At 42.0% G+C, this 26,237-nt stretch overlaps 1 long non-coding RNA gene across 1 annotated transcript in view; it reads right to left on the reverse strand.

Moving 5' to 3' along the window:
- Nucleotides 1-208: 208 nt before the first annotated feature.
- Nucleotides 209-26,237, reverse strand: part of LOC122685618 — a 62,849-nt gene continuing 36,820 nt past the window's right edge. The window contains exon 3 of the long non-coding RNA XR_006338481.1: nucleotides 209-624. This is a non-coding gene — a long non-coding RNA (uncharacterized LOC122685618). The remainder of the gene's footprint in view (nucleotides 625-26,237) is intronic.

The following is a 26,237-nucleotide window of genomic DNA, read 5'->3' on the forward strand; positions in this document are numbered from 1 at the left end:
CTATTCCACCACTAGAAGTTATGGAAAAATCCATAGGAGGACATGTTTTATTCACCCTAATGAAGAAAGAACCTAATAAAGGATTGCTGAATTTTGGAGAGGGGGGAGCTGTGTTTATACCCACAATAAAATGTTAGGCTGCTACATCAGAAAAGCCTTGGTTCATTTATTTTGACACAAGCATTCGAAATAATTTAGTTTCCTTGGTAAATGGTCTGTAGAGCTCTTCGAAGTGTTGTTAGCTAAAATATTATTAATGTGAATTCACTCAACACATCTCATATTTTTGCTGAGAAGTGAGATGTGAACATTGCGTTTTATGGGAGCACAAATTGGATGAGGGGAGCAGAGAGAGGCACAGGGATGAACAAACAGCGGGCTTGAATTTATGAAGTTCTGCCCCCAGTGGCTCAGCGGTGAAGAATCTGCCTGATGCAGGAGCCGCAGGAGATGCAGGTTCGATCCCTGGGTCAGGAAGACCCCTGGAGGAGGGCATGGCAACCCAGTCCCAGTGTTCTTGCCTGGAGAGTCCCATGGACAGAGGAGTCTGGAGGGCTACAGTCCATGGGCTCACAAAGAGTTGAATAGGACTGAACTGACTTGGCACTCACAGGACACGAGCAACTGGAAAAAAGAAATCAGGAAACTTAGATTTTGCTATCAGATTCAGCTTAAAAAATAAACTCTGTGGTTAGTAAACATGCTGGGGATGGTTTCACATGAACTCCGGGCACATTGCCGGGATTTTCCTAAGCATAATTCAGCATCATCTGGTTCCCACGTGCTAAATTCATTCCCTTCACAAATGTTCCCTGTTCTCGTTCATCTAGTATTTCATTAAGTTTATGCTTGAACATCAAATTCTAACACGACTATACTCCCAGCCCTACCCCAGGCTGCATCAGGGGGCCCTATTCTGTGGCTAGGAGTTTGGTTGACCAATTGTCCCAGTTTGTCCAGGATTGAGCAGTTTCTTAGGATGTGGGACTTTTAGTGCCAAAATGGGGACAGTAGCAGATAAACTGGGAAAACTGGTCACACCAGCACTGCTCCCCCTGCCCCCGAGTACACTTCCAATAGAGCTCTTATAAACAGACTAACGTTTTGACTTTCTCTCTCTCTCTGGCTCAGAGGGTAAAGCGTCTGCCTGAGATGTGGGAGACCCAGATTTGAATCCCAGGTCGGGAAGATTCCCTGGAGAAGGAAATGGCAAGCCACTCCAGTACTCTTGCCAGGAAAATTCCATGGACAGAGGAGCCTGGGAAGCTACAGTCCACAGGATTGCAAAGAGTTGCACACGATGAGCAACAACCTCACTTCTCTCTCTCTCTAGACTGAGTTTCTTGTCTCTTTAAATTCCCAGCATCTAGCACAGGGCCTAGTACTTCATTGACATGAATGTTTGTTTCACACTTAAACGAATGGAGAAATGTATGGAGAGAATGACAAGTTTTCTTTATTTCCCCATGAAGGGGAGAAACTTCTCCTTTCTGTGTTGCAGTCCTATTACAGAGGTGCTCATGCTCAGTCACGTCCAACTCTTTGTGACCCCATGGACTGTAGCCCACCAGGCTCCTCTGTCCATGGGATTCTCCAGGCAAGAATACTGGAGTGGGTTGCCATGCCCTTCTCCAGGGGATCTTCCCAATTCAGGGATCAAACCCAGGTCTTCTGCACTGCCGGCAGATTCTTTACCGCTGAGCAACCTTACAGAAGGTTTTCAGAGAAAGGGGGCCACCAGAATAAGGCAGGGTTTCAACTGCAGCCCAGAAATTCCTGGATAACTTGGGCACTCTCTTCATAAGGAAGAGGCCCAAGGAGACACCATGAGCTGCCCAATCTCTCCCCTTTATGTGCAGCTCAAGCATTTTCTCTTTTAAAAAAAAATTCTTTCACCCTCTGGCTTTCCATTCTGGGGCTTTTATAGCACTTATTTGTCTCCTCTACTGCTCTGAGGGTATGTGTGTGCTAAATTGCTTCAGTCGTGTCTGACTCTTTGCGACCCTATGGACTGTAGCCCTCCAGGCTCCTCGGTCCATGGGATTCTTCAGGCAAGAATACTGGAGTGGGTTGGGAAGATCCTCCAAGAGATCAAACACACGTCTCATGACTCCTTCATTGGCAGGCAGGTTCTTTACTACTAGCACCAGCTGGGAGGCTCTGAGGGCACTTTTTTAAAATTGAGGTACAGTTAATATACAATTTTGTGTCAGTTTCAAGTGTACAGCAAAGTGATTCAGTTATGTGTGTGCATGTGTGTGTGTGTGTATATATATATGTGTATATATTATACTTTTTCAGATTCCTTTCCATTATAGGTTATTACAAGATATTGAGTGTAGTTCCCTGTGCTGTACAATCCTTGTTGTTTACCTATTTCATACATAGTAGTACATATATGTTAATCCCAAACTCCTAATTTATTGCTCTAAGGGCATCTTGAATTGTCTGTCTCTTATTCATTCATGGATCACCAGAAGCTATCATTGTATCTGGTCCATAGTAGGTGAGCAATAAAGGAGCAAAAGAAAATGTTGAAAATACAGAGGAATGCATTCACAAGCCTTTCATCAGACTGACATAGACATCAGAGGCACTGAATTTAATGAGGAGATGCTCATAATAAGAACATAGACTTAGTAAGCACTCTGTATTATTTTATTTAATCCTCACAACAAACTTCACAAAGTTTGAGTCATCCCACGAAGGAGGAAATAAAAGGTCAGAGAGATGAAGTAATTGTCCAAAGTCACAGAGTTCATGAGAGGCACAGTTCAAGCTGGTTTCACATTCCATTTCATCTCACCGGCTTTTATCTGGGGACAGAGGCTTTTGATGCGGACAAAAAAAGCAGGAGTTTGAAAAACTACCTCCAGTATATATTAGTGATGAAGGATGGGGATATGCTGAGAAGGGTATACATTATGACTAAAAGAATTTGTGGGGACTTCCCTGGTGGTCCAGAGGCTAAGACTCCACACTGCCAAGGCAGTGGGTACAGGTTCGATCCCTGGTCAGGGAACTAGATCCCACATACTGCAACTAAGAATTTGCATGTCGAAACTCAGACCCAGTGGAACCAAATAAATAAACAAATATTAAAAAAAAAAAAAATCTGTGGAACCAACCAGTTCCAAGGCTCCCTTTAAATGAGATATTAAACATGACTTTCTCAAAGTTCTCATAAAGGATATACATTCTTAATTTCTATAAGAAAAACTTTTGAAAAGTGAAGAAAACATCTTATCTTGCTAGTCTCTAGAATAATCTGGAAGTTTTACCCATTTCAAAAACAATATTCAATTATAGTTAGAGCCTTTTAAAATACCCATGAAAGTTTTCTCTGACAACGCAATCATTACGTTCCAAGGTTGTAAAAAAAGTCCTGTCCTGTGTGCTCAGTCATGTCTGACTCTTTGCAACCCCATGGACTGTAGCCTGCCAGGCTGCCCTGTCCATGGAATTCTCCAGGCAAGAATACAGGAGTGGGCTTCCATTTCCGCCTCCATTTAAAAAACTATTAACCTTCTAATATATTTGATAATCACATACTGATATGTATTGTAATAAGTATAATAAGAAAAAGAGTTTTTCTTAATGTTTAATATCTACTTTTGACACTTTGACTTGTAGGATGAAATAATGTAAATCAAAGATAGCTATCAATTTAATTAAAACTGAGTTTTCTAATATTGAGATTAGTTGACAGTGATATCAAAAGCAGAGCTGGTTAATGTACATTGATATTGGGACAAGAAAAATTTTTATAAACAACATTTATACCTCTCGCTTTTCAGAGATCTTTCAATATGGAAAGGGAACGAGATCAAAAGATAATGGAAAGCACATTGGTTCTAACAGAAAGAATTAATCTGAAAAGAACGGAAGGTACAGAGACTCAGTTAACTCCAGCTGTGCCAAACCACATGGGACCGAACCAGCGTTAACTGTCACCTTTGCTTAGGTTTACGCGACATCCCTGGCTGCTCTGACTTGTTTTGCTGCTAGCACGGTTAGTACGTTCATTTAACCTAAGTTCGCTCCATCCATACGCACGCAGCAGTCATCGGTGAGGTAAGGAGGCCAGTGCAGCTTTCTAACAACCAGGCAGACTTCTGTAGCAGCTTCCTGCCAATCTCAAGCTCAGCTGTACCAAAGGGCTTCGGTTCCCCTCTACCCCTCCCACCTGCGACCTCACCTCCGTCACTTCACAGTGGACACAGAATAGGAAGAAAAGTCTCTGATCCTTCTCAGATCTATTTTAGGCACATGGATCAATACATACTGAACACCAACTTTAAGAAGCTACAGAGACCTTTACCTTCTTTTATATTTTTCCAATATTGATCATTCTTTATTTCCTATATTCAGGGCAAGTATGGGACAGGTAGAAGGCTGCAAGAAAAGTGGTCCTGTGGAATTCACAAAAAACAAAAATAGAGACTTCCCTGGTAGTCCAGTGGTTAAGACTTCAGGCTTTCAATGCAGGGGGGTGTGGGTTTGATCTTTGGTTGGGGAACTAAGATCCCACATGTTGTGTGGCACACCAAAAAATAAAAAATAATACAAGAAAGAAAGGGACTTCCTTGGGTATCCAGTGGTTAAGACTCCACGCTTCCACTGCAGGGGAGCATGTGTTTGATCCCCGGTTGGGGAATTAGATTCCACATGCCACACAGTGAGCCAAAAAAAAAAAAAAGCCCCTGTTGGTGTATCATGAAAATGCACAGTAGGCATGAATAGTATTGGATCTAGAATTGAGGGCATTGCTATGATCTGAAGATCCTTAGGAAACTATAACTGTGTTGAATGTGTTCTAGTAAAACTATGAGAGAAGCAAATGTAAGAGATAATAATAGCTAAGATTTATTGAGTAGTTTCTATGTATCAGGCATTTTCTTGCAGGCTTTATTTTATTTAATTTTCACAATCCCATCCTGAGGGGGGTACTACCATTATCTCTATTTTACAGATAAAGACGTGAGGCACAGAAAGGTAAATTGTCTAGCATCACACACTTAGTAAATAATAGAGTACTTATACTCAGGGTAGACTGATACAAGAGGCCATGCATCTATTTAGTCTCTATACAAAGAAGTCTATGCAAAAATGAAGGCAGGAGGAGAAGGGGATGACAGAAGATGAGATGGTTGGATGGCAACACTGATTCAATGGACGTGAGTTTGAGCAAGCTCCAGGAGTTGGTGATGGACAGGGAAGTCTGGTGTGCTGCAGTCCATGAGATCACAAAAAGTCGGACACAACTGAGTGACTGAACTGAGCAACGAAGTCACATAATCAGGGTAGACACCTCAGTGAATTAAAAAAATGAACTCTAGGGCAGGAATAAGTCCTTGCATATGGTCAAATGATCTTTGACAAAGATATCAAGAACCCTCAATGAGAAACTGTCTCTTCAACAAATGATGCTGGGAAAACTGGATATCCACACACAAAAGAATGATGTTGAAGCATCATCTTATACCATATACAAAAGTAAATTCAAAATGGATTAAAGACCTAAATGTAATATCCTAGGGACTCCCCTGGTGGTCTAGTGGTTAAGAATCCGCCTTGCAACACAGGGGATGCAGGTTCGATTCCTAGTTGGGGAACTAAGATCCCACATGCCATGGGGCAGCTGAACCCATGTGCCACAACTAGAGAGCCTTTGTGCTGTAACTACTGAGCCCGCATGCCATAACTAGAGAGTCCAAGAGCTGCGAAGAAAGATCCCGCATGATGCAACGAAGGTCCTGCCTGCTGCAACTAAGACCTGACAGCCAAATAAATAAATAAAAAATAAATGTATTACCCCAAACTATAAAACTCCCAGAAGAATTTGGGAATATAGGGGAAAGTCTTCCTAACAATGTATTTGGCAATGATTTCTTGGATGTGATATCAAAAACACAAGCAACAAAATAAAAAACAGACAAATGGGACTACATCAAACTTTAAAACTCCTGTGCATCAAAGGATACAGTTAAAAAGGCAATCTAGAGAATGGGAGAAAATATTTGCAAATAATACATCTAATAAGGAGTTAATATAAAGAACTCTTATAACTCAACGACAACAATAACAACAACAAATAACTCTTTAAAAAATAAAGGACTTAAAGAGACATTTTTACAAAGATAATATACAAATGACCAACAAGCATATAAAAGATGCTCAATATCACTAATCATTAGAGAAACGCAAATCAAAACTACAATGAAATATCACCTCACACATATTAGGATGGCTACAACTGAAAAACAGAAATAGAAAGTGTTGGTGAAGATGTGCAGAGGTTGGAACACTTGTACACAGTTGGTGGGATTGTAGAATTGTGCGGCTGGTAAACAGTAGTGGTTCCTTAAAACATTTAGCATAGAACTATTATATGCTTCAGCAATCTAGGTACAAATCCAAAAGAATTCCAAAAGAATTGAAAGCAGGGTCTCAAAGAGATGTTTGCACATCCATGCACGTATCAGCTCTGTTCACAATAGCCAAGAAGTAGAAGCAGTACCAACACCCATTAATGGATGAACAGATAAACAAAATGTGGCATATACATGCAATGGAATATTGTTTAGTCTTAAAAAGGAAAGAAATCTTGTCACAAGAAATGCTACAGCATGGGTGAATCTTGAAGACCTTACGTGAAGTGAAATAAGCCAGTCACATAATGACAAATACTGTATGATTCCACTTAGAGTAGACAAATTCATAGAAATAGAAAGTAGAAGGGTGGTTACCAGGCAATATTTGGGAATGGGGTGGTGGTGGATCTGGCAGTTGTCTAATAGATACAGAGTTTCAGGTTTTTAGGATGAGATGTTCTGGAAATCTGTTGCACAGAGACGTTCTAGAAAACTGTTGCATAGCAATGTAAATATAGTTGATATGACTAAACTGTACAGTTAAAAATGGTTAAGGTGGTGAATTTTGTGAGATATATATACCACAATTAAAGAAGCAAACACACTGGAGACACTGGCTAGCGGAAAGGCATATATCAACACTTTCCTTCTATGATTTCTAAGATCTATTCCTGCGCTGATGTTCTCTTGCAATATCCCAAATTGTGCATGGTGATCCCTTATCTCTTTGCAGAACCTCTTTCTAAAGTCATCAGTGTCCACAATCTCCAGTCCTATCCTGTAGTACTATTTAGAGTCTTGATTCTTCTGAGTCCATTATCTGACAACTTTGCAAATAATGAGTCTCAGATTTATCAGATAAACCAATCATGTTAACATACCATCTCACTAAAGCAGTACTACCGAGTCCCTTAAGCCAGAGATATACAGATTGGCTATGCCAAAGCCTTTGGTGTGGATCGCAACAAACTGTGGGAAATTCTGAAAGAGTTGGGAATTCCAGACCACCTGACCTGCCTCTTGAGAAAACTGTATGCAGGTCAGGAAGCAACAGTTAGAACCAGATATGGAACAACAGACCGGTTCCAAATAGGAAAAGGAGTATATCAAGGCTGTATATTGTCACCCTGCTTATTTAACTTATATGCAGAGTACATCATGAGAAATGCTGGGCTGGAGGAAGCACAAGCTGGAATCAAGATTGCCAGGAAAAATATCAATAACCTCAGATATGCAGATGACACCACCCTTATGGCAGAAAGTGAAGACCTAAGGAGCCTCTTGATGAAAGTGAAAGAGGAGAGTGAAAAAGTTGGCTTAAAGCTCAACATTCAGAAAACTAAGATCATGCCACCTGGTCCCATCGATTCACGGCAAACAGATGGGGAAACAGTGGAAACAGTGGCTGACTTTATTTTGAGGGGCTCCACAATCACTGCAGATGGTGACTGCAGCCATGAAATTAAAAGACGCTTACTCCTTGGAAGGAAAGTTATGACCAACCTAGACAGCATATGAAAAAGCAGAGACATTACTTTGCCAACATAGGTCCACCTAGTCAAGGCTATGGTTTTTCCAGTAGTCATGTGTGGATGTGAGAGTTGGGACTATAAAGAAAACTGAGTACCAAAGAATTGATGCTTTTCAATTGTGGTGTTGGAGAAGACTCTTGAGAGTCCCTTGGATTGCAAGGAGATCGCACCAGTCCATCCTAAAGGCAATCAGTCCTGAATATTCATTGGAAGGACTGATGCTGAAGCTGAAACTCCAATACTTTGGCCACCTCATGCGAAGAGCTGACTCATTGGAAAAGACCCTGATGCAGGGAAAGATTGAAGGCAGGACAAGGGGACGACAGAGGATGAGATGGTTCAATGGCATCATTGACTCAATGGACATGAGTTTGGGTACACTCTGCGAGTTGGTGATGGACAGGGAAGCCTGGCGTGCTGCAGTCCATGGGGTTGCAAAGAGTTGGACACGACTGAGTGACTGAACTGAACTGAACTGAATACAGATGTATCCATCAGGATACCCTCAGATAATCAAACTATATCTGAGAAGGAAATGTCCTATGGAAGGAAATTTTTTGTTAGGAAGTAGGGGCAGGAAGGAAGAGTGTTTTGCCTCTCAAATAATTGAGTGGCTTTTCAGTCCACCAAGAGGAACATTAGGCCAGGGAAGAAACAGTGTTCCTGGAAGAGAAAACAATACTTGGGGATTCAGGGAAGATGGCAAAGACAAGGAATGTTTCCAGGAGAGCTGAAAATAGAGTCTGGTTGTTGGTCAATTAATTTAAGCCTCATTAACAGTCAGCACTGACTGGATGGTATTACCTTCTTTCTTTACAAATGCCAGGTCGTTACTTTTGGAGCTGGGTTTTTCCCTCCTATCTTTGCATGCCCAGGACATCGCACCGAATGAGACTGTCATGCAGGATTGTGTTACAAGGGAGCAGTAGGAGAATGAGAAAGATAGTAAGGAGGCTAGAAGACCCAGGGTGGAGGGCACATTCCCCCCTGCCCAAGATGAGAAAGATGAGAATGATCTAACAGAGAAACAAGGTAATGATCATTAGCAAAGATCTCTCCCTTAGCAACAGCAAAGAGAGATTTTCTCTCCCCAGCTTCCACAGGCAACTGTTTCTTTTGTTCACTGGCTTCCAAGAAGGTGATAAATGAATAGATTACAGCCAGAGAAATGGAATGAGGCCTTCTAGACAGAAGAGATGACGATCCTACAGGCTCAAAGCCAAGAGGAAACTAAATCAGTGTGTTCGAGAAAGGCTCTGTTAGTCTTTAAAGTTCTTGCTTTCATGCCAAAGCAAGATCAACCATCAGTCTCTTTCTGCTATTTTGCGTAACGTAAAGTCATATCATTTGATGATAGGCCTTTTTTTTCTGCTTTTTTTCTTGTATCTCTTCAGAACACAAAGTTGCATATTCTTAGCATAATAAATGGATATACATGCACACATGTGGAAACCACTTTTCATTTATAAACAAATAAAGTTCACATGTGGAACTTTAGTCATTTGATTGGAACCTGGAATGACTGTATGTATAAAAATGTTAGAATTTAATGTTTTTAAAATTATTGTCCCATGAGGTCTTGGTGTCCCACAAGGAACTCTTACAGAAAAACATAAGAGTAATAACCTTTCTCCAAGTTTCAGGGTAATGTAATTATTGGATACTGTTTTCTTGACTTTAAAGGGCTTCCTCCATATAGTCTCTCTCAATAATACAGGAACATTTGAGAGCTGTGAGATAAGTGTTTTGAATACATCATCTTATTTAAATCTTCACAAGGATCTTATTTTATAGATGGAGAAACCCAAATGACTAATTTCCCTCCAGGCTACTCCAATAAGTGGAAAAGCTAGGTTAGTGGATTTAAACCTGTGCACAAGTTTTTTCACATTTCTCTCATTGAGAGGTAGGTCTCCTTCCCTGGAAACTGGGCTGGCCTTAGTGACTCACTTTTAAGAAACAGAATCCATGGAAGTGACACTGTGTAACTTCTGAGGCTGGGTCAGAACAGGTCACACAGCTTCTGCCTGGCTCTTTTTGTGGTGCCTGTCCATATATATATATATATATATGTATATATATATATATATACACACAATGAAATATTCAGTTCAGTTCAGTTCAGTCACTCAGTCATGTCCGACTCTTTGCGACCCCATGAATCACAGCACGCCAGGCCTCCCTGTCTATCACCAACTCTCAGAGTTTACTCAAACCCATGTCCAACAAGTCGATGATACCATCCAACCATCTCATCCTGTGTCATTCCCTTCTCCTCCTGCCCACAATCCATCGCAGGATCAGGGTCTTTTCCAATGAGTCAACTTTTCGCATGAGGTGGCCAAAGTACTGGAGTTTCAGCTTCAGCATCACTCCTTCCAATGAACACCCAGGACTTATCTTTAGGATGGGCTGGTTGGATCTCCTTGCAGTCCAAGGGACTCTCAAGAGTCTTCTCCAACACTGCAGTTCAAAAGCATCAATTCTTCGGCACTCAGCATTCTTCACAGTCTAACTCTCATATCCATACATGACCACTGGAAAAACTATAGCCTTGACCAGACGGACTTTTGTTGGCAAAGTAATGTCTCTGCTTTTTAATATGCTATCTAGGTTGGTCATAACTTTCCTTCCAAGGAGTAAGCATCTTTTAATTTCATGGCTGCAGTCACCATCTGCAGTGATTTTGGAGCCCAAAAAAATAAAGTCTGACACTGTTCCCATTGTCTCCCCATCTATTTCCCATGAAGTGATGGGACCAGATGCCATGATCTTAGTTTTCTGAATGTTAAGCTTTAAGCCAACTTTTTTACTCTCCTCTTTCACTTTCATCAAGAGGCTTTTTAGTTCCTCTTCACTTTCTGCCATAAGGGTGGTGTCATCTGCATATCTGATGTTGTTGATATTTCTCCCGGCAATCTTGATTCCAGCTTGTGCTTCTTCCAGCCCAGCGTTTCTCATGATGGACTCTGCATATAAGTTAAATAATCAGGGTGACAATATACAGCCTTGACGTACTCATTTTCCTATTTGGAACCAGTCTGTTGTTCCATGTCCAGTTCTATCTGTTGCTTCCTGACCTGCATACAGATTTCTCAAGAGGCAGGTCAGGTGGTCAATGAAATATTACTCAGCCATAAAAAGAATGAAATAATGCCATTTGCAGCAACATGGATGGACAAAAGACAGAGAAAGACAAATATATATCACTTATATGTGGAATCTTAAAAAATGATACAAATAAACTTCTTTACAAAACAAATAAACTCACAGATCCAAAAGACATAGAAACAAACTTATGGTTACCAAAGGGGGTGTGGGGAGGATTAGAGATAAATTAGCAGTTTGAAATTTATATATACACATTTGTTGTTGTTGTTGAGTTGCTAAGCCGTGTCCAACTCTTCTGAGACCCCATGGACTATAGCCTGCTAGGCTCTTCTGTCTGTGGGATTTCCTAGGCAAGAATACTTGAGTAGGTTGCCATTTCCTTGTCCAATATATACACACTACTAACATAACACAGAAAACCAACAAGGGCCTACTGCTACTGAACATCTTATAATAATCTATAATGGAAATCTGAAAAAGAATACATGCATATACACACATATATATGACTGAATCACTTTGCTATATACTTGAAACTAACACAACATTGTAAATTAACTATACTTCAGTAAAAACATAAATTTCCAGCACAGCAAAACCTTCAGTTACCTGCAGCTCAAGATCGACTGCAAATATATGAGACTCCGAGTGAGAACTACTGGCTGCTAGGTTAGAGTTGGGGTGACTCTTATGCAGAAATAATAACCAGAAGAGCCAGTAGTAGAACCCAGGTCTGCTGGACCCTAACACTCATCTTAAGCTATACATCTCACTATGTTCCTTAAACATTTGATACTGTTACTACTTTTCCACACTCTAGTATGAGATTCAGTGTAGTATATACTCACCATCCCTTAACAAACCAGAAGATCACTACTTTATAAGTTAACAGTCAAGCTCTCATTCACTCAGCCACATTTACTGAGTGCCTAGTATATGCCAGGCAGTGTAGAAACTGCAGTAGATACAAAAATAAGTATGAGCCTCATCTTCTAGTCAATTATGTGCATGCTAAGTCACCTCACCATCTCTGCGACCCTAGGGATGGTAGTCTGCCAGGCTCCCCTGTCCATGGGATTCTCCAGGCAAGAATACTGGAGTGGGTTGCCATGCTCTCCTTCAGGGACTCTTCCCAACCTGGGGATCGAATCTGCATCTCTTATGTCTCCTACATTGGCAAGTGTTTTTTTTTTGTTTTTTTTTTTGTTTTGTTTTGTTTTTTTTTAGCTACCTGGGAAGCCCCAATCCATGATGGGGAGTGGGGCTGGAAAAAAATGGGGAAAAATGCATATATAAACAAATGGGACAATAAACTAAGAAGAATTCTTTAGTGGAGGAAAGCACAAAAGAGATGCTGCTTGAGCAGTCTAGAAGTTGAATTTTGGAGGTGACTGGAGGGAGGAGGGGAGGAGAACAGAGAAGGGAAAAGACCCTTGGTCTAGTTCATCCACTAACCTCAAGTTCTTACTCCAAGATTCCTTGAGCTCTGACCAGCCAGAGAAAGATGATCTCCTTGAAAAGCAGTCCTGGAGGGATGTTGAGCTTGAGATAGTCCAGAGGTAAATATCATATGCTTTTCAGTCAGGAAGAGTTTCTGATTTAAAGATAGCCTACATTGAGTCTACCAGGCATTGACTCTGGATAAAGACATTTTCTCTCTCTCTTTCTCCTATAAAAGAGTTGTAATGGTTCTAACTCCTAAACTGACTGTTGTTTCAGAGTAATAACTATGGAGATTCCTGATTTCCCTGCTAGGAAAAAAAGAAAAATGCTTCAGGGAAGGAAATTATCATTATTCCATAGTATAGGTCTACCTATTGAGTATAAGGAAAACATCTATTTTGTTCAAGAAGTGAGCTCTGCTCGAGGGAGCTATTTTTAACACAACGCATCTCTTGCTTAATGAAGTAAGCTTTTCTCATAAACTTATCCTGTTCATGTAGCCTCCCACAACTAGCGGTTGTCCTGTTTATTTAGTTAACAAGTTAGTAATTTTTGTCACTGTTTTTATTTGCTTACTTAAAAAAAAAATCTGCCCAGCCTCCTTCTGTTTTGGAAACTCTTTGGGGAACAGTTGGGGCTGCTGATGGTATGATCTTACCTGGCTTACTAGGAGTGAGCCTCTGACTTAGGCTGGTCAATGAGAACATTGTATTTGCCTCAAACACTGTGATTGGTTCAGGATGGGCACGTGATCCAAGCTGAGCCGCAGGTCTTTCACTGATCCACATGGATGGTCAGGGAGACAGACTTATTTATTTGTTTGAGGTTGTGAGCCATAGGATTATGTAAATCTGATTCTGTCAAGACTCATCTTCTCTATTACATAGACACAACCAGCCTGCAAGTTAAAGCCAACACCTCCCTGCCCTTGGGGTGGGGGCGGGGGGGGGGTGATTGGTAAATGAATGATTCCTGGAAACTTCATTTAAGTGGTTCTATGCTGGCAGTCACCAGTCCTTGAACTTTTAGGTTAATTAAGTCAGTTCCCCGCCCCCCCCCATCCCCGGCTTAAGCTAGAAATTGAATTGGGTTTCTGTCACTTCCAACTGAGAGTTGTGGCTAATCAAATTTACCCTTGTATATAGTTCTCTTTTGGGGATCCTGGACCCAATTCCAAGGGGAGGGACTGGGAGACTTCCCACACAACACCAAGTAATCCTTATATACCAGCTGGTGGGCTGAGAATTCAACACAATTCTAGTCTCTATTTACCTGGAGACAGCATCAGATTCCACAGGGCAAGGGTTCTGTCCTACCAGACTTCTCCGACCCCCATACCCCCTCCCCCACCCCAAAAAGGAAAATCCACACACAGACACACGCGTTCCAGATGCCAGTCACAAGCGCAGGCTGATACTGGTATTTCTGACTGACTGGCCATAGGTCACAGGTTCCTAAGACTCCCCTCCTCAGGTTCAATTAATTTGCTAGAGTGGCTCATAGAACTCAGAGAAACATTTTACTTACTAGATTACTTACATTTACTTACTGAACCCAGGGATCAAACTGGAGTCTCTTAGGTCTCCTGTATTGGCAGGTGGATTCTTTACCACCAGGGCTTTGCTGATAGCTCAATTGGTAAAAATCTGCCCGCAATGCGGGAGACCTGGGTTCAATCCCTGGGTTGGGAAGATCTCCTGGAGAAGGGAAAGGCTACCCACTCCAGTCATTCTGGCCTGGAGAATTCCATGGACTATCCATGGGGGTCTCAAAGATTCAGACACAGTTGAGCGACTTTCACTTTTCTTTACCACTAGCGCCACCTGGAAAGCCCAATGCAAAAAGCAAGTACGGGGACAGGGCACTGGGCTTCCCGGGCCCTGTCAGAAGCACATTCTCCCAGCACCAATCCAGAAGCTCTCCAAACCCTGTCCTTCTGGATTTTTTATGGAGGCTTTCTCACACAGACAGTCTGACTAAATCACTGGCCACTGACAACTGATTGAAACTCCAGGAAGTGGGACTCAAAGTTCCTATCCTCTAATCATGTTGTTGGTTCTCCTGGCAACCAGCCCCTGACCTCAGATGCTTTCCAAAAGCCAGCTCATTTTCACAACAAAAGACACCTTTATGACTTTCAGCACTTAGGACAGAGGTCTTGGGGAACTGTAAACCACGAACTATGGATGAAGGCCAAATGTAATGAGAAATAATTTCAGTCATCTGAATGACCAAATATCTATTTCTTAGCAATCATAATATCACAGATTCAGAACTCTGGAAACAACTTTAACCATCCATGCTTTATACCATCTCACTATCCTCCTTCTAAACTCCCTGGCACACTCATTCTCTGTCGTGTGGTTGTTAGGTGCAAAGGTGCTGAACACAGACAAAACTGGGTTTTCAGCTCTACCATGTACAAGCTGTATGTCTTTGAGCAAATCAGTGGTTTCCTCAAATCTTCTCTCTCTGTAAAATAGAGATTTAAAAAATTTTTAGTTTAAAATAGAGATATTTAAGCATGCATCTTCCACATTTAGTTTGAGGTGTATAATTTAAAGCACTCAGCTCAGGACCTCTTTTGCAGGCTATCCTAGACAGCAAAAAAAAAAAAAAAAAAAAGTGAAGGGGAGCTTGGGCAACATGTATTGTGTTGGCCAAAAACTCCCTTTGGGTTTTGCCATGCCATCCATGGAAAAATCCAAAGGAAATTTTTGGCCAACCCAATACATCCAAGGGTACCTTTCTCTTTCACTTCTCAGGTCATGTCAAAGTTAACTTCACAGAGGACAGTATTCTCCTCTTACACATTTCATGTCACTCCCTGACTCCACAGTAAACCCTGAAGACTTGCTGGTCAGGGCCATATCCTCATGCTATGATTGCTTCTGGAGTCGAGGTGGTCTTTGACCCAGTTAGGGAGTTGGGTTGAAACAAAGCCTCTTGCAGAAATTCTTCCATCACTCTCTTGGCAGTTGCAGACACAACCAGACGAAGGAGCACCAGGCAGCGGGCCAGGTTGGCTGGCAGTCCTCAGGGGCGGATACTGCAGTCCATTCTCTGCAAAGATCCAGAGCCATCCCCTCAAATTAGTATTCAGCCCTTAGGAAAGAATCAACACTGCATCCTTCTCTCCAGCTTTTGGTAATCTGTTTTTGCCTCACTGATTTCCAAGAGGAATGTAAACTCTTGTCATGGTTGGTCGAGACCTTGACTTTAGAGGCAATAAAAAAGAATTTAGAGTTCAAAAGTGTACATCCTTGATCGTGTCTGACTTCTCCCAATGCTTAACTTGACTTCTGGATTGGCTGTTGCAGCTTAGTTTTCTGCTTCAAAAATTGCTTTATTTCTTATGATACAGAGAGTTTGGAGCTGATCCGTGGTGCAAAGGAGATAGGAATCTTGGCCACAAGACCAAGGTAGATACCACTCAAATACTTCCCTTACACCATGCTCTGCCCAGAACTCAGACCTTTCCCCAGGAATGGGGAGGGAGGGGAGGCCTAACCTCTGTCTCCACAACAGCTACTAGGGTGTTAGGAGGGGAAAATGTCAGGGTGAAACAAAGCTTGACTCCAGTTACTTCTGCCTTCTAGAAAGTGGCTAGCAGTGGTCCGGCCATCCTTCACCTTGCTAAGATTCTGTTTTCAACGTTATACCAAATAAACACCCAATCTGTTTTGGTGATTCACCATCACCCAATCCCACCTGACCTGTTCAGGGCCTGCAGACTCCTTCGCCTGGGAGTCTCTCCTGCCCTCTGACTTCTGGTTGGGTTCAGCCCCTGGGAAACATCTGCAGGAGTTCGGAGGGCAAGGGGAAGGAGAGATCAGGGTACATCTTTGGGACCTGTAACCCCTGAAACAATAGCTCTTCCTGACTCTTCCCAGCCATCAGGAGCACAGAGACGCCACTTCCTCCTCTTGTTTCTTCAGCCCTGGGGGTGAGATGGTGCCACACTCCCCCGTCCCGGGAGCCTCAAGGATCCTTGCTGGCTTCTCTAACTTGCCCACACCTCTAGAGACAGTCCCTTAATTAAATTCTCTTCCTTTTAAGCCCTTTGAGTGGAACTTTGATTTCTGCAGGACTTTGACTGATATGCAATTAAGTCAAGAAGAGTTTGTTTGCTATGCAAGCACAATTTCAAATCAGATTTTCTCAATTTCCTTTCAATTAGACTAAATCTACAGAGCTCCTGCTACACAGAACTTCTGGAACTCCCATGAGTAATGTCATATGTCCATCTGGGGGGTGGAATGGAAGTATTAGTTGCTCAGTCATGTAAGTGTTAGTCACTCAGTCATGTCCAACTCTTTATGATCCCATGGACTGTAGTCCTCCAGGCTCCTCTGTCCATGGGATTCTTCAGGCAAGAATATGAGTGGGTTGCTGTGCCCTCCTCCAGAAGATCTTCCCCATCCAAGTTCTTTTTATGAAAACATCATAATAAGATGGTTATCTTGGTTGAGGAAGGTCCCCTTGTCATTTGCCTGGCGGGAGGGGGAGAACTTATTGGTATTTCTGGGGGAAACCTTAAAGAAGGGAGTGAATACATGAGTAAAGAGCCTGAGAAACAGGGAGAAAGAGAAGCAAGAAGGGTCACAAAAGAGAGGAAACTTGATATCTGGCAGGAAAGAGGCAGTGAGAAATTCTCAGTTGTGCGAAATGGCTCAGAAGTGCCAGGGAGAATGATGCCTGAAATTAAGGTTGCTTTGTGTTCTGGGTTGAAATGACTTCTATTGTGTTCTCTTTACCCTATCTTCTCCCACCACACCATCCCTTCCTCAGAAGATCAACACAAGTTAGCTACCAGTAACAGTGAAATTAATGCTCCAGGGGCATGAAAAAGAGAGTGGAGGTACCAGATTGTGTTTGTTCAGTTGCCCAGTAGTGTCTGACTCTTTGTGACCCCATGGACTGCAGCATGCCAGGCTTCTCTGTCCTTTACCATCTCTCTGAGTTTGCACAAACTCATGTCCATTGAGTTGATGATGCCAACCCACCTTCTCATCCTCTGTCAACTCCTTCTCCTCCTGCCCTCAATTTTTCCCAGCATCAGGGTCTTTTCCAATGAGACCCAGGTGGACCTCCTCAGAGAAAATGGAGCCTTGTTCACACTGAGAGGCACGTGAGAGGGAAGGAGGTGTGGAGAAACAGCCAACTAGGAACCCTAAGGAGAGCTGTGAGTCTTAAAAACTTCTCAGAGATGCTGAGGAGTATAGATAGGACTTCTTTCATCTTGGATATAAAATGATACACAATGAAATAGCCCCAGAAGGTTGGAGAGTTTAAAGATATCTTGACTAGAGAATCTGGGCTGCATTTGCATGTGTACTATTATTTAATTAATACTATAGCTGTTAACTCCATTGGCTGTTAACTCCAGAAGGCAGGAAAGTATTAGTCACTCAGTCATATCTGACTTTTTGTGACCCCATGGACACAAGATCCTATGAGGCTCGTCTGTCCATGGAATTCTCCAGGCGAGAGTACTGGAGTGGGTAGCCATTTTCTTCTCCAGGGGATCTTCCTGACCCAGGGATTGAACCCACATCTCCCCCATTGAAGGCAGATTCTTTACCACTGAGCCACCAGGGAAGCCATAACTCCAGAAGGCAGGAGTTATGTGCATATGGTCATAGGACACTTACATGAATCACTGAGAAAAATAATGACAATAACATTAAGATTAACCATCCCTGAAAGTGTGTTTCTGAGTATGAAACTTTTACATAGGATTTCTAAAGTTGCAAGTGAATGCTTGGGTATTTACACTGATAAATGGGAAATTTTCTCTCAACGTTTAGAATGGTACCTGGCACAAAGTAATTACTGTATGTGTGTTTGGTGTTTTATTGTTTCAGATGAGAAACTTCCATTAACAACTAGCTTCTTAGTTGGATAGGACCATACAATTACAGTAGGATAGAGAGAGAGAGAGAGATGAGTAGATAGATGGATGGGTGGACAGTTAGAAGGGTGGATAGACGTAAAATAAAATATTAAACAAATAATAGCTCTTATTTCATTGTTGCTATAGTTATGACCTGGGTCTCCTTGTTCCCTTTTTGTTTTCTGCACATAAATTGTACCTTCTGATTCTCATAATGGTCATGCTGCTACATATTTTAATAAATTCAGATTTAACTCAAGAAAACGAATGTAACTGTGTGTTTACGGTCAATTAAAAGCACTGTTGATGGAAGAGATAACATGACATTTACAGGAAAGCAGCCACAATAAGTGTTATTCTTGTCTGCTCTGTGCAGGACTGCCTTTCAAACACTTTAGATACATCTGATACTTAGAGCTACTTCCTCTTATCATCCCATTTCACACAGGAGGAAACTGCAGCACAAATAAGTTAATCAACTGGTTGGAGGTTTCACAACTAGTAAGCACCAGCACTAGGATTCAAACCAAGATAGTTTGATTCCAGAGCTGAAGCCCTCAATGACTAAATTACCTAACCTGAAACCCAGAAATAACCAGTCAGGTAAACATCCCACCTTGGTCCAACTCCCTAAATATTTTATTGTCGTTTTTGGGGGCACAATTCTAAAAGTGCATAAAATATAGTAACTTTTTATCACTGAATGTGGGAAGGATATCATCTATTAGGGGTGTTTAAATTTTTAATTTTATTGGAGTATGGTTTATTTACAATGTCATGTTAGCTTCAGGTGTATGTAAAGTGATTCAGTTATACATACACATATGGTCATTCTTTTTTAGATTCTTTTCTTATATAGGTTATCACAATCTAGTAGGGATTTAATCATTCTTTCTACAGGTACTTAGTAAGCATCTACTAAGTACCAGAAACTCTTCTAGGCAGTAGGGCAATAGCTGTGAACATACAGACAGGAATCCATCCTTCATGGTGAGTAGATTCTATTAATAGCAAAGTGGACACAGGTGAGAAACAAAATAAGCATCAATACTATGAAGAAAATCAAAGTGGAGAAGGATGAATAGAAACAGGGAAAACCTCCACAAGAGATCTTTGTTCAGGAGGCTATGTGGAAGGAAAGGAAATCTGTGTGCCTTCCCCCTTTTAAAAAATATTTATTTAAGGAGTATGTAAAGGCTGTATATTGTCACCCTGCTTATTTATCTTATATGCAGAGGACATCATCAAAATACTAGGCTGTATGAAGCACAAGCTTGAATCAAGATTGCTGGGAGAAATATCAATAATCTCAGATATGCAGATGACATCACCCTTATGGCAGAAAATGAAGAGGAATTAAACAGCCTCTTGATGAAGGTGAAAGAACAGAATGAAAAAGCTGGCTTAAAACTCAACATTCAAAAAACAAAGATCATGGCATTCGATCCCATCATTTCATGGCAAATAGATGAGGTGAAAAAGGAAACAGGGACGCATTTTATTTTCTTGGGCTCCAAAGTCACTGCAGATGGTGACTGCAGCCATGAAATTAAAAGATGCTTGCTCCTTGGAAGAAAAGCTATGACGAACCTAGAAAGTGTATTAAAAAGCAGAGATACCACTTTGCCAACAAACATCTGTCTAGTCAAAGCTATGGTTTTTCCAGTAATCATGTATGGATATGATACTTGGGCCATAAAGAAGGCTGAGCACTGATGAACTGATGCTTTCAAACTGTGGTGCTGGCAAAGACTCTTGAGAGTCCCTTGGACTGCAAGGAGACCCAACCAGTCAATTCTAAAGGAAATCAACCCTGAATATTCATTGGAAAGACTGAGGTGAAGTTGAAGCTTCAATACTTTGGCCACGTGATATGAAAAGTCGATTCATTGGAAAAGACCCTGATGCTGGGAAAGACTGAAGGCAGGAGGAGAAGGGGGAGACAGAGGATGAGATGGTTGGATAACATCACTGACTTGATGGACACAAGTTTGAGCAAATTCCAGGAAATAGTGATGGACAGGGAAGCCTGGTATGCTGCAGTCCATGGGGTCACAAAGAGTCGGACACAACTGAGTAACTGAACAAATTTGGCTGTGTTCTGGTCTCAGTTGCAGCTCACGGGGTCTTCATTGCAGCATGTGGGATCTTTCGCTGTGGCTGTGGGCTCCTCATTTTGGTGAGCAGGCTTCTCTCTAGTTGCAGCATGTGGGATCTTTCGCTGTGGCTGTGGGCTCTTCATTTTGGTGAGCAGGCTTCTCTCCAGTTTCAGCATGTGGGCTAAGTTTCCCCCGGCATGTGGGATCTTAGTTTCCTGACCAGGGTTCAAACCTGAGTCCCCTGCATTGCAAGGAAGATTCTGAACCACTGGGCCACCAGGAAGGTTCCCTCCCCTATACTTCTATTCTCTTTTCCACCAAGACGCCACTTGAACTTGGGTGGGAACAAGTTTGCCCCAGGAGCCTGCTTACCACAAGTGTAGAGATTCACTCCTCAACCAGTGCAAAGCCAGAGTGCTGCTATTGTGTTGTGGCCACTCCTCATCAAAAGCCTTCTTTAGGTCCTTTGAGGTTGCTTGGCTTTCCCCTGCAATGTTACCCTGTGCTGGGGTTATTCACATGTCTGTAGTTCCTGAAAGATCCTGCTAAGCCAGAGAAGCTCCTCTCTTTGATCAACTTTTCACTCAAGAGATACGGAATTTTGAACTTCACCCAATGCTAGGCATGTCAGGGTTCCTCAAACATGGGATACCCGGTTTATCAAGAGATGAGTTGGATTTCCTGAGGCTTGATCTCAAACTTGTCTGAAGTTAAGACATTGAGTGATGAAATTTTCCCTTGTCTTTCTATTTTGTATGTATTTGTGCTATAAAGACAGCGTTGTCACAGAACCTACAGAGATAATCATTACAGAACTATCCACCCATGGTAGGAAATCACGCTGACCAAGTATGGGTTTTCCATGTAGTCTCACAAATAATCTCACCTACATGCTCTGAATAATAGTCCCCAAACCAGGGTAAAGAAAATCTGAGCAAAATCCCCAGCATGAAAAGAATATATTTTGATTCACCAAAGGGTTTATTTCCACTCATGAAAAAAAAATCTTCAGAGATCTGAAATGGTCACCATTTACCTGCTTTCTCTCGGCTTCTTGAGGAAGGGCATTTCTTCATTCATAAAATGGAACCTCAACCTACTCGTCTGGTTTTGAGTATTATGGAAAACGTAAGCTAGGGTCCCACTGTACCCACGGTGATGCTGTAGCTGTGGGGTAGTTTTACGTAACACTTCTCATAGCCAGTGCTTGACTTCAGTCCATTCAAGCATGAAAACAGGGTGACAATGACAGCAGAGAGATGCATTCTCCAGGGGCATCCTCACCACCCAGACTGCACCCTTCTTCCCTCCCCACCTGTTTCCGCCGCATCCAAAGCTAGGTAGTGATGACCAGTTTCTACTGTCAGCCTTCCCTCCCCTCTTTGAAAGTTTATGCCTGGATTCACAGTCATTCTCAAACTTGAGAGGAAATAGGGATCTCCTCAGAGCCCACTAGACACAGTCCTGAATCCCTCCTCCCATCCTACAGACTTTTTTCGGACTATTATTTTCCCCAGCTTTATTAATATATAATCGACATATAACATTGTGTAAGTTTAAGGCGTACAAGGTAATGATTATATATATATGTATCTTGTAAAATGATTATTGTAATCAGGTAGTTAACACCTCACAGTACTATCATTGTGTGTGTGTGTGTGTGTGTGTGTGTATACATATCTGTGTCTGGTGAGAACTTTACAATACTGTTAACTACGGTCACCTATACATTAGCTCCTATCCTAAAGTTCCCATCCTAAAGATTTAAGAGGCTTGGGTCAAGGCTCAAGATTCTGGTTTCGCTGTTTGTTTGTTTTGCTGCTCAGCTTGCAGGATCTTAGTTCCACAACCAGGAATTGAACCTGGGCCCTGGCAGTAAGAGTGCTGAGTCCTAGCCACTGGAACGTCAGGGTATTCCCAAGATTCTGCATTTTAAATAAGCATTCCAGATGATTCTGTTAGAAGGAAGCTTGAGGACCACAATTTTAAAAAACGGTGTTAGTGGCAGCAAAATGATGTCTCAGGCGAGGATCCACATAGAATTTGAGATTTCAGACATGTTCAGTGTGGAAAGAAGATAAAACCTGAGACCTGTAGAGACACAGCATTATGGGCTATGCGGGCTGGGAAAGAAGAACAAGTCTGGTCTCATGCCTTCATTTCACACAGAGGAGATACATGCTCTGGGAAGTTAGGTGATGCGCCCAAGGGTTTACATCACATTTGTGGCAGAATCGGGGCTAGAAATAGGGTCACCATTCCCCATTCAGGTCTTCTCTTCTTCCATCTTGCATTCTAAAATGAAGTAAAATTACTACTGTATTAAATAGATAACTAACGAGAGCCTTCCCTATAGCACAGGGACCTAAATGGGAAGGAAATCCAAACATAGGCATATGTATGGCAAATTCACTTAGCTTCACAGCGGAAACTGACAGCAGTGTAAAGCAACAATATTCCAATAAAAAAAATAAAATGAAGTAAAACTAGGAGGATGAGTTAGAAAAGTTCTTTTGTCTTTTGCAACCTTTGGTAGCACTCTAGAGTTTTTCTAATTGTCTCTCAAAATATAGCTCCAGTCTATTTAAACACTGGAAGGCTAACAAAGAAGCTGACTTCCACAACAGCAGAAAAGAGCACAGAAAAAATACAGCTGGTAGAGGACAAGCTTTTCTCTGCAAAGAGATTCTAAACAACGATTTTATGCTTCAAATACCTGTAATTAGACCCCTCTGTACAATCATCTCAGTCTCCTTTTGTTTTTTCCCACATACAATCTTTCTGTTTTTTCAGCTCCGCAAGGTCAAATTGTACACAGGATGAGCGTGGTGTATGTGTTGTGACTGCTAACACAGATGACATCATTCTTTTCAAGAACCAGGTATTAAGCACCAGTGACACCTGGATGGAAAAACAAACCTTTGACTCTAGCCTGTCAAACGCTTCTCCATGTTGATAAAATAAAAATCAAACTCACAGTGGTGCTGTTAAGCAGTTTGATAGGAAATTCGTAGTTTTTAAACAAAGTGATTTCCACGTGGAAAAAAGACAAGCCCAAGTAACATATAAATTTATTATACAAATTGCATCGCCTCGGTTGCTTGGAATATCTAGCACCCCAGACATTCTTCTTCAAGGACAAGGGTTCATCAGGAAGTAAACTGCACATTCAGAACTTGAAATCTGACTTTTGTTTTTCATTGTTCATTTTTAAAATTAAATAGTTAATTCATTTCAGGTGCACTGGTCTTCGCTGCCGCGCATCACTCCGGCTTTAGTAGTTGTGGCACATGGGCTTAGCTGCCCCGCGGCACATGGAGTCTTCCCGGACCAGGGATCGAACCTGTGTCTCCTGCACTGACAGGCATATTCTTAACCACTGGACCACCAGGGAAGCCCCACAAATCTGACGTTCTTGAAGGAAGAAAAGTTTCCACTCTCTCCACAAAAGAGACAGTGGGATATACTAGAACAGAAGGAACACTGGTTTTGGGTCCAGGTGACAGAAAGACCATGGCTCGGCTATTACAAGTTTTAATTTCAGTTTGCTCAAGTGCCAAGTCAGGCTTTCCCAGCCTATCTGGCTGTCATGAAGCTTCCATGAGTTTATATTGTACGATTAAAGAAACATTGTTATTTAGTAACTCATACTTTTACTCATAGTGAAAGTAGTATTAAGTACAACATGTGGTGTAAGGAGGAAACTGTGACGATGCTTACCATTCAATAAGACCAATGCCATCTTTTGCAAGCATAGCACTGCATAAAGCATGACAGTGGGACTTCCTGAGTGGTCCAGTGGCCAAGAACCCTCCTGCCAATGCAGGAGACATGATCCGTGGTCCAGGAAGATCCCACATGCGGCAGAGCAACTAAGCCCAAGCACCACAACTACTGAAGCCCATGCCCTGGGGTCCGCAACAAGAAAAGCCGCCCCAGTGAGTAGCCCGCAAACCTCAACTACAGAGCAGCCCTCACCTCAACTAGAGAAAGCCCATGCACGACAGCAAAGACCCAGCAGAGCCATCGATCAATTAAGGGAATTTAAAAAAGAAAAGCATGACAGTTACTGTTATTGTTGTTATATTATTGTTTTTGTTATATATTACTGTTATTCCATGTTTCCCTAGGGGTTTGGAACTAGCTTGTAGGTATCGACTGGCGCAAATCCCAAATCTCCATTCCAGGCAGGAATTAAGCCCAGTATTGACAGAGAAGAATGTTACAGGGGAGGGTAGAGATTAAGAGAGTTACACTCTCCCTACAACTTTGTAATTCCTTCTTCTTCTTGTTTAATCGGTAAGTTGTGTTTGACTCTTTGTGACCCCATGGACTGTAGCCCACCAGGCTCCTCTGTCCATGGATTCTCCAGGCAAGAATACTGGAGTGGGCTGCCATTTCCTTCTCCAGGGGATCTTCCCGACCCAGGGATCGAATCTGTGTCTCCTGCATGCAGGAGAATTCTTTATCACTGAGCCACCAGGGAAACCCCAATTCCTTGTACACAAGCCCAAACTTAACATTTTTCTCTAAGTGGATCACCCACTGCAAGCTCTTTGCTTCTGTAACTTGTTAAATCAAATTCATTGTATGAGAAAAATCAACAGCAGTGGTCTGAGCGCCCCTTGGTCATAATCAGAGTTTGGAGCTGGAAGGGAAGCACTTTTAGAAGTGCTTCTTAGTGATTCTGATACCTAACCAGGTTTGGGAATCAAACTCAGCTTTCGTAATTGAACTCAGGAGTTCTCAATCTCTGTTAGAAGCAACAGGGGAATTAAGAAAATTACCCAGATTTTTTTTTGGACTTGCATATCAGAATTTTTCTAAGTCTCAAGATGTTTCTAAATGTGCAAGAAGGGTAAAAACAACTAATCTAGTTTAATTCCTTATTTAGTGAGGAAACCAAGTTCCTCTCGTTTAGCTGCTAAGTCATGTCCTACTCTTTGTGACCCCATAGACTGTAGCATGCCAGGCTCCTCTGTCCTCCACTATCTCTTGGAGGTTGCTCAAACTGATGTCCATTGAGTCGGTGATGCTATCTAACCATCTCATTCTCTGCCATCCTCTTCTCCTTTTGCCTTCAATCTTTCCCAACATCAAGGTCTTTTCCAATGAGTCTGCTCTTCGCATCAGGTGGTCAAAGTATTGGAACTTCAGCAAACTAAATAACTAAATCTCTATAAGCACTTACAAATGATGAATACTTAATTCAACTCAAAAAATCTATATTGAGTGCATGCATGTCTATGGTATAAAAACTGATTCAGATGACTTCATCATAAGAGGGATGAAAACAATTCAAAATTATACAAGGCAGAATAATGTAAATTATTATAGAGTAGGAAAAACAGGGTGTTTTGGTATTCCAAAGGGCTGAGAAATAACTTGAGGTCTTTGTCAGGAATATGGCAGATGATTTCTTAAAATCAGAGGATGCCGATTCCTGAAAGCTGCTGCTACGTCACTTCAGTCATGTCCGACTCTGTGCGACCCCATAGACAGCAGCCCACCAGGCTCCCCCGTCCCTGGGATTCTCCAGGCAAGAACACAAGTGGGTTGCCATTTCCTTCTCCAAGGTATGAAGGTGAAAAGTGAAAGTGAAGTCACTCAGTCACGTCTGACTCTTCGAGACCCCATGGACTGCAGCCTACCAGGCTCCTCCATCCATGGGATTTTCCAGGCCAGAGTACTGGAGTGGGGTGCCATTGCCTTCTCCAAGTCCTAAACTTGTGGAACTGTAAGTAGTTATACAATATGGATACTGCAATTCTATCTCATGCTT

This window comes from Cervus elaphus, chromosome 28 (genome assembly GCF_910594005.1).
Source record: "Cervus elaphus chromosome 28, mCerEla1.1, whole genome shotgun sequence".
Lineage (NCBI taxonomy): Eukaryota > Metazoa > Chordata > Mammalia > Artiodactyla > Cervidae > Cervus > Cervus elaphus.